The following is a 9,004-nucleotide window of genomic DNA, read 5'->3' as shown; positions in this document are numbered from 1 at the left end:
CCTTCCTCTTCGAAGGCTTGCCCGTTGCGGGAGTCGCTCTCTTCGGAGTCGCACCTAGAGTACCACGATATGTTGAACCCCTCCCCTTTGAAGCACGAGATAGTGCGATGGGTGAGGCGGAATGAGGGAATCCTTTTGGGGGAGAGGTCTCCTGATTACTTACGGGTGAAGCGGGGAGAAGACCAGGGTAATCGGCAATGATGGCCACTTTTGTCCCGTCGTAGCTCGCCTGGTAAAACACGCCATTCTTGAGCACAACGAATATATCCGGATCCTCTTTGAATCCGGGGTCAAGGTCCCGAATGTGGCCCTCGGGCTATGGGGCGGGGCTGTAAAGCCCCTCGGAAATCTTTCGCGAGTGCTGTTATAAATGGACGGGTCAATATTCATTGAACAAAGCTCAGGGAGTGGAATGAGTAGAGCAGAAGAGTTGGGGACTTACCCAGCTAGGAGGACTGTACATGGAATATCCTACTCTGTACATGATGCGCAGGAACTCCTCTTCCTCACCCTTGAACAGTTCGGCCAATATTTTGGCTAGGGCGGCAGGGGTGTCCGAACCTTTCCTGCTGCAGCGGGAGGCGTCATCTTCACCATTGTAGTTCCACATGGGAAATCCTCTGTATTGGAGTGGATGGACTCCCCGTAATATGGAGGTCGCCATCACTTTGACTATCGTATATCCGAACTGGGCAAGCTTCCTGATCTTGCTCAGGAGTTGGAGAACTTCCGCACTATCTTCCTCCTCGAGGCTCCGAGGGTGCCAGTTTTTGTGTTTCTTCACATGAACACTTGTAAACTCGGGGAGACCCCTCCGGACTAGATCTGGAAGTACGACATCATCAATGTAAAACCATTCAAAGGTCCACTCTTCGGAAGCTTTCTTCGGTGTGCCGGATAGGTATCCGGTCTCAGCAATGCACAATATTTCGGCCCCGCCCACTTCAAATATCAATCCCTCGCTGTTGTGCGGGACAAGACAAAACAACTTTCTCCACAGATAAAAATGGGCCTCACAACCCAAGAATAGTTCGCACAAAGGGACATAACCCGCAATGTGCAGGATGGAGGCTGGGGTAAAATTATGAAGTTGGGAGGCCATAATACTCCAGAAGCCCTCGGAGGAATGGGTGAATTGGAAATCCCACGCCCCTCAGCAGATAGGGGATGGACCACACTCATTCCCCCACAGATGGATTGGGGAAATCCTCCGCCTGGGTTTTGCCGTTGAAGGAAGCCAGCCCTGCTCGAATAGGGACCAGATCCGCAAGGGGGAGAAATCCCTGCGTTTGCAACTTCGCCAATTGACTGTGGGACACAGAGCACCTCTCCCACTTGCCTTTCTCTGGGTCGAAACGGGAGGAGGAGCTGGAAATGCTAGCCATATTGGAATGGTCTTTCCTGGCAATCTCTGAGGATTTTCTCCGCGTGGTGCCGAATGGATCGGAGACCCAATCTCTTTAAATAGACGCTCTTTCTTGCATGGCCAGGGTGTTATTTGCAAAAAATACACTGAATGCCCACATTCGCCCGACATGTGGAAGTTGAAGTCATCCATGCACAGAAGCCGAGGGGTGCGACATTGAATTAAAAGCCGAATACATTACTTGGAAACCGTCGGAGGAGGAACCCACCTTGCAATGCCGAAGACAATCCACGCACCGAACACCTCGTCATTGAAGCCTGGTTTAGGGGCTACTGAGGGAGTCCTGGACTAAGGGGTCCTCGAGCGTCCGACCTATTAGACATGGGCTGGACTGATGGGTTGTGAAGATACAAAGACCAAAGACTGCACTCATGTCAGGATGGGACTCTCCTTGGCGTGGAAGGCAAGCTTGGTGACCGAATATGTAGATTCCTTTCTTTGTAACCGACCTTGTGTAACCCTAGATCCTCCCAGTGTCTATATAAACCGGAAGACTTAATCCGGAGGGGGAGAGACTCATCACTATAGTCATACAGGGCGGCTAGACCTCTAGGGTTTAGCCATTATGATCTCGTGGTAGATCAACTCTTGTAATGCTCATATTCATCAAGATCAATCAAGCAGGAAGTAGGGTATTACCTTCATAGAGAGGGCCCGAACCTAGGTAAACATCGTCTCCCCTGTCTCCTCTTACCATCGACCTTAGACGCATAGTTCGGGACCCCCTACCCGAGGTTCGCCGGTTTTGACACCGACAGGAGCCGCGGCCTGAGGGCACGGAGCGTGTCGTTCTCTACCGGCCCTTTAAGCGCGGGTACGGCTTTCCCGCGAGCACCTTCTTCCGCAACTTCCTGGAGTTCTTCAGGCTCCAACCCCATCATCTTGGCGCAGGCGCCATCGTGCAGCTTTCGGGCTTTGTCACCCTCTTAGAGGGGTACCTAGGGGTCGAGCCCTCGATCGATCTCTGGGTGTGCTTCTTCTCCTTGAAGCAGCAGGTGCCGAGGGCCGGGGAGATTTCCGACTGCGGGGCCGCCGTTATCTCCAAATGGTCGGGCACTGACTGCCCTAAGATGCCGCTGGAGGACTCTACTAAGAAATGGCAGAATTCCTTCTTCTACGTCCGCAATATCGGCGCAGACCGCATCAACTTGCCTCCCTTCGTCGATGTGCCGCCGCGGGCGAAGTAGAATTGGGTTATTACCCCAAACACCCATCGCAGGAGGTGCTCAACCCGTGCCAGCAGGTGTCGGAGATGAAGGAGCAGGAAAGGCTCACTGGCACCGACCTCATAACTTCCTTCATCGTCCGCCGAGTGTTGCCGCTGCAGTAGCGCAGCCGTCTCATCAGTCAGATGACCGGCCTCTAGGACTCCAACCGCATGTCGAACATGCGCCTGGGGGCGGACCAGGTCGCGCGTCAGGTCAACAATATCTCCAAGACCGGCCTGCGTGACGAGTGGGAGTTCAGGAAGCCTCTGTACAGCCACGCGAACCCAACACCCGTGGTGAGTCCCTGGTCTTCATACTTTGCCGCCACCCATCTTCTTGTTCGTCCCGAAGTGACGTGGGAGGTGCTTCTGAACGCCATCTGGCATCCTTACGACCGGGCGCCGACGCAGGTGGTGCGGGCCGACTCGAAGGAGCCCGCGGCCCACGACGGAGAGGAGCAGGCGGTTGCCGATGTTGGCGCGGGGCCCCAGATGGGTAAGTTTTGTCTTCTGCATTTCATGAATCGCCATGCGCGAGGCAGCATTGGGGATGCTGACGTGAGCCGCTAATGTACTGGCGCTGGGCGGAGGAGCAGGAGGCGCGACTGGAGCCGGGTCGTCCCGAGGGGCGCCGGCGGTGAGCCGGCCGCATGGGAAGGACAACGTCACGCTGCGGGCCCCGGCCGTGAAGCTCGCGGCGAACCCGGCTGGGGGCGCGAATACGCCCGCCAAGAGGAGGCGATGCCCGCCATTCTGGTGGTGCCTGGGTAAGTTCCTTCCTGCCTGAATCCAATGGCCGAATGGCCTTGCTTGGTTCTCGCGTGTTTACTTCATTTGGGTTTTAGATCACCGATCTCACTGGCGCTGGCGGCAGCGGACGCCAGGTCGGCCGAGGGCGCCGCGTTCCGGAGGACCCGGACAAGCGCCGGCGACGAGGAGGAGCCGACGGATCCGGACATCGGCCTGGACCCGGCCGACACCATAGGCCTGGCCTGGTGGGACCGGAACAGAGCCGAGGCGGAGCTGGAGGAGGCGTCGACCCAGGCCTGGGTTAACGCCGCGGCGACGTGGGCGCGGGCCGGCGAGGGGCCGGCGTAGCCGGAGATGCCGGCAGGGACGATGCCGGCGGTGACGATCTTCATGCTGACGTTGGAAGGGGAGCGCGGCCAAGGCGGCCGCACGGACGCGATGGACCTCGCCCAAGAGGTCATCGTAGTTGGAGATGATACCCCACCGCGGACCGATGTGGTCGAGCGGGCAGGGTCCGATGGAGGCGGCGGTGACGCCGTCTTGGAGGAGACGCCGCGGACGGCGCTGCAGGGGGCGCCCCAGGCGTCGACGAGCGTGGCACCGCTAGTGATGGCGCCGCAAGTCACCTCGGCTGTCGACCCGGTGACGGTGCCGGAGAGGACACCGGAGAGGGCGCCGGCGAAAGCGCCGGACAGGGCGCCGGCCCGAAGTAGCGGTCAGCGGGGAGCACGCCCTGGTGCTCAGGCCAGGGGGACGCCGAGTCGCCGGGTCACAGGGATCGAGGAGTTCACAATTATCTAGATGAAGAAGAGCCGGTCTGAAAAGATCTGCATAAGCATCAAGTTCATCGGTCCAGATTTATGATTTGTGAGGTTAAAAGGTTCAAGAAAATTAGGGTTGCGTTGGTTGTTGGTTGAACCGTCGCAAGCCATCGACACCGATTGGATGTTCCGCTACAGCCTTTACGGCAAGCCATGTGAGACTAACAAAAATTCTATCTCTGTGTGTGGCCGCGGCCGTTCCCAGTTTTTCTTTGGTCGTAGCAGTCAAGGGCAGACAGCCGGCGTACGCATAATCGTCTACTCGTGGTTTAAAGCAAGTCCGAAGACAACTCATGTTCTAACATCTCCAAAACAGTTTTCTAGTTTCTGTTTGCTACACGGAGAAGCAAACCTTTCAAGGGACAAATTCCTGGGCCATCATTACTATAAATTGATCTCACGCAAGGCTTTCTAGGTGGTTTTGCTCAACAACGATTGTTCCTTGCTCCACGCCAACACACAAGGGCATCAACTTAGACTAGCCACAATGAAGAGTAACATACACTAGTAACATACACATATTCCTAGACTACTATCTTCATAGTGGGTAGTAACATAAGTATGGTAATATGTAAAGCTTCATTTATTATGTTATAGACTCATATTGCATTGCAACATGCGATGTTACCGTAACTAGCTAAATTACTATAACTCCCTCTCTCCTTATTAACTCATTGCTTAATAAGCAACTTTGCTGAGATGAACTCGATGTTACTGCTGAAGTTACTCCCACTGTGACTAGTCTTACAGAGTGCGTGCGTGAAAGGCTGCTACGTTCATTAAAAAAGGGAAAGAAGAGCCATGACCCAGAGGTTGAGGTGAAGGTGGACTTGAAAAAATGCACGACCTGGAAGCGGACGTCTCCGCGGACTCGGGCTCCGTCGTTGACTCGCCTCTGCTTATGCCGCAAGCTGCTCGCGGCGACAGCCGCACCAAGCCGGCCTCGCCTTCACCTCCAAGCTGCTTTGTTGACCCGCCGTGGCCACTGTGCCAAACTGGCCTCGCCTTGCTCTGCCTCAAGTCGCCTCGGCGGCCTTGTTTTCTCACTCGCGGTCATCATCTCCGCATGCTGCATCTGTTGAGCCGCCGCTGGAGAAGCCGCTCCTGTTAGAGCCGTCGCTGCCTTGGGCCGCACCTTCACTCGCCGCCCTGCACCTGCATCCTGTTGCAGAAAAGTTGCCGGCCCCAGCAAACGCCCTCTTTACTTCAGCTGACCTCCCCCGCCGGGTTGAGCCGGCTCTGCCGCCACAAGTCGCCGCCACCAAGTTGCCTCGCCAGCGCGTCGATCCACACAGCCTCGCCTCATTTCCAAACTATGCGAGCTACATCCTCGCAGACGAGTCGACCCTACGTGGACCGAGATGCCGGTCCGCCTCCACTCTGGCCGCGCCGCAAGCCGCCTCCGTTACCTGCCTCAACTGCAGCGGGGGAGAGCCGCCGGCCGCTCCGCTGCCCTCCGCCTCCGGCCAAGCGCTGGCTCCGCCAAGTCCCACGCGGGTCACCTTCCGCCGTGGAAGCACATATGTACTGGAGATATTTGAGGATTGATAATTGATGTCTACGAGAAGAAAATTCCATTTGCTTTGGCCGTTCTAAGCAGCCGACCCTGCTAAGTCGCCATCCCGAGCTGCCGTCTATGGAACCACCCGGACTGGATCACTACTCATGGCCGCCTCCAGTTCAGCACTGCACAACTCCGCCCGGCCCTCTTCTGATGTTGAGCCTTGCTCCACGGTTGCCCGAGCGCGTGAACAGTTCCGTCGCTGACAAGTTGCCGGACGCCTCAAGTCGCCTCCTACCACCACCATCACTGCTTCGCTGATGGCAAGCCGCTTCTGCTGCCGCACAGTGGCTCGCCTCCGAGCGCCTCATCAGCTTGGTTCCGTTTCCGAGCCGCCCGCAGGGCCTCGTTCCCGCTTTGGTCCTCCTTTGACCCGTGTTTCGTCTGAACCAATCATCATTGTCGCCGCTGCAAGCCGCCCTTGTTGAATCGCCACTGCTATCATGACCGGTTCTGCCTCTGCTCCGTGGGTTTCACTGCTGCTATTTGCATCAGCTGAATGAAGTTTGATCAGATATTGGGATGGTACATTGAGTTATTGGTAGAGACCAAGATATTTGTTATCATGTTGACGTTGGATAAGCCACAACGTGTAGTTATTCGTGGACGTCTTGATTATCGGTTGTCCAAAGCAAAACAGGTGATATCCATCCAAGTTTATTTTATTAACACATATTTTTTTCATTAAAGAACAATTACTTGGTCTATGATAATTTTTTGCAGGACCATTATTCCTTACAAAAAGTGTCACGAAAGGGGCGTGAATAGATATTATTTTTGCACTAGCGCTCGTCCTGCGCAAGTTGCCACCCCCACTACGTCAACACACGCGACTGACTCATTATCCGATCCCATGGCCGACTTGCCTGCATCCGAGCCGTTTCCAACACCGCGGCCGACTCTCGTTCGCACCGGCTTACCACGCTGCTGCCAACTCTTCCCGTCCGCACTGGCTTACAATGTTGCGGCCGACTTATCTGTCTGCTCCCGCGACCGACTCAGCCATGATTGATTTCATCTTCACCATGGTGATCATCAACTCCGCGGTGGATAATTAGTGGCCTGACATATCAGGTGAAATCCATCCAGTATACTTTTATATTACATATTGCTTTCTTTAAAAGAGCAATTACTCTGACTTGCAAGTTTTCTAATGCAGGACAAGTCATCTACTACAAAAGGGACTATTATATCACTAAGCTGTTGAATGGCTCATGCCGGTTTATATAGCTGGTCAAATATGGAGAATCTCAAGAAAACTCCTTGAGTCACCTTGAGACTCGGGGGCTACAATGACATAACTTAGTAACTGATTGCCAAATTAAAGCAGATCCAAGAATTCCTGGTCATTGGAGGAAAAAATAACCCGACCCCGGAGACTACTGCTATATTGATAAAAATTTAAAGGCCATCAGGAAATTTTTGGCTCAAAATGAAGAATGCCGGTTTAAAATCTAGTTCAAGGGAAATCTGTTCTCGCACAAAGCTCTGAAATCCGGTTTAAAATTCTAGCTCAAGAAGAATATTATGTCTCGCAAAGTTCGAGTTCTTAGAAAAAATTAAAGGTTGCCAAAGAGAACTTGTTGCCATGATGCACAGTTCAAACATGGGTATCCGATCTAGCTTACACGCCTTATTACAAATCACTTGGAGACTTGATCCCCGAGTTCCAGGGACCAAAGAGAGTTTGATGCACAACATAGCTCAAACATAGGTACCCACTAAGCACAGCTCAGAAATATGTCACTTGGGGGCTTCTTGTTCAAACATAGGTGTATTCACCAAAGAGGACATAGCGTTACTACCCTCTTGACCAGGTTATCTTGTTCAAACATAGGTGTATTCACTAAAGAGGACATAACCTTTCTGGGTCATCCTACCCGTATACCAGCTGCTTCAACTCCATCAGGTAATCCTGATTAACCCGTCGAACTCTTAACAATCAATCTTTTACGGTGTATTCACCAAAGATCCTGATCTTGTTAAGGTTAAAACGCCAGTTTGTCATGTGAGAGCATGGCTTACAGATAGTCAGGATAGATCCAGGCTTCATAAGCCGCTTTCCTTGAAACTTGGGTAAATCGGCCTGTGATGTGTGCTGCTACTCTGACCCTGCGTACTCCCGATAAGTCTATCTTTAAATAAGACCTGAACTTATCTGGGTTCAAATGTTGATTGGGTACTGTGAGTGCCGGCTCACGGAAAGCGCGTACCTTCCAGTGGCCATCGGGCTAGTTTCATTGAAGTATTCTGTCATCATACACATACATCATCATACATTGCATCATACACATACATCATCATATATTGCATCATCATTACGTCATCATAGCATGCATCATATATATAGATATACTGGTTTATTTGCAGGAACCGGTTTTCAAAACAGGTTATATTATTCAAATCTTTAATAGCCAACATGGCTAGATTTTTATTATGGTTATCAATAACCAATATTATGATTAAGGTTTTCAAAGTTGCTTCAGTGCAATGGCTGGCATTTATCAAATGGATATGATTTATTCTACAATGGAAGGAATAGTCCCGAGTTGCTGCAGGCTTATGACCCGCGACTTGGGGGCTACATTATTCAAAGTTGAGATTATATCAAATATGCAAGTCCCATGTCACTGCCAGCATGCACCATGGCACTTGGGGGCTAATGGAAAGTCATTTTTTGCTCACCTTATTAAAGACCCGACTCATCACATCATAATGAGCCGACCCTTGGGGGCTGCTAATTGCTCCTGTCAAAAATTCAAAGTATACAAGTTTTAATCCAATATTGAAGGATCCATTGCTCAGTTGGTAGAGCACAAGGCTCTTAACCTTGTGGACGTGGGTTCAATCCCCATGGTGGGAGTTACATCATTGATGTTATTTTCAATGAAGTTCCAGCTCAATATTATCTTACTGAGCCGGCCCTTGGGGGCTACACATTGTTGTTCAAGTCTACATGATCATATTTACAAAGTCTCTGCTCATTACTGCATAATGACCCGTCCCTTGGGGGCTACACTGGTTGAAGTTTTTATGAGCATAGGGCAATTTCAAGTCCCAGGTTGCTGCAAGCATGACAACCCGGCACTTGGGAGCTACATATGTGGAATACTCAGTTCTGGTTACAGGTAATATGGATATGAGGGAGAGATATCTTCAAAATTCTCAGTTTTGACCCGCCGTCGGCAACAATTATGATTCGGCATCATCTGTTTATAACCCGGCAATTTTGGTAATCA

General features: G+C 52.1%; 1 non-coding gene across 1 annotated transcript; it reads left to right on the top strand.

Moving 5' to 3' along the window:
* The first annotated feature begins 8,558 nt into the window (after window positions 1-8,558).
* TRNAK-CUU (transfer RNA lysine (anticodon CUU)) lies at window positions 8,559-8,628 on the top strand. The gene has a single exon. It is a non-coding gene; the product is annotated as a tRNA-Lys (tRNA).
* The last annotated feature ends 376 nt before the right edge of the window (window positions 8,629-9,004 follow it).

Source organism: Triticum aestivum, chromosome 6A, assembly GCF_018294505.1.
Source record: "Triticum aestivum cultivar Chinese Spring chromosome 6A, IWGSC CS RefSeq v2.1, whole genome shotgun sequence".
NCBI lineage: Eukaryota > Viridiplantae > Streptophyta > Magnoliopsida > Poales > Poaceae > Triticum > Triticum aestivum.
The sequence above is the reverse complement of the archived record's forward strand: the minus strand, read 5'-3'. Positions and strand labels throughout refer to the sequence as shown.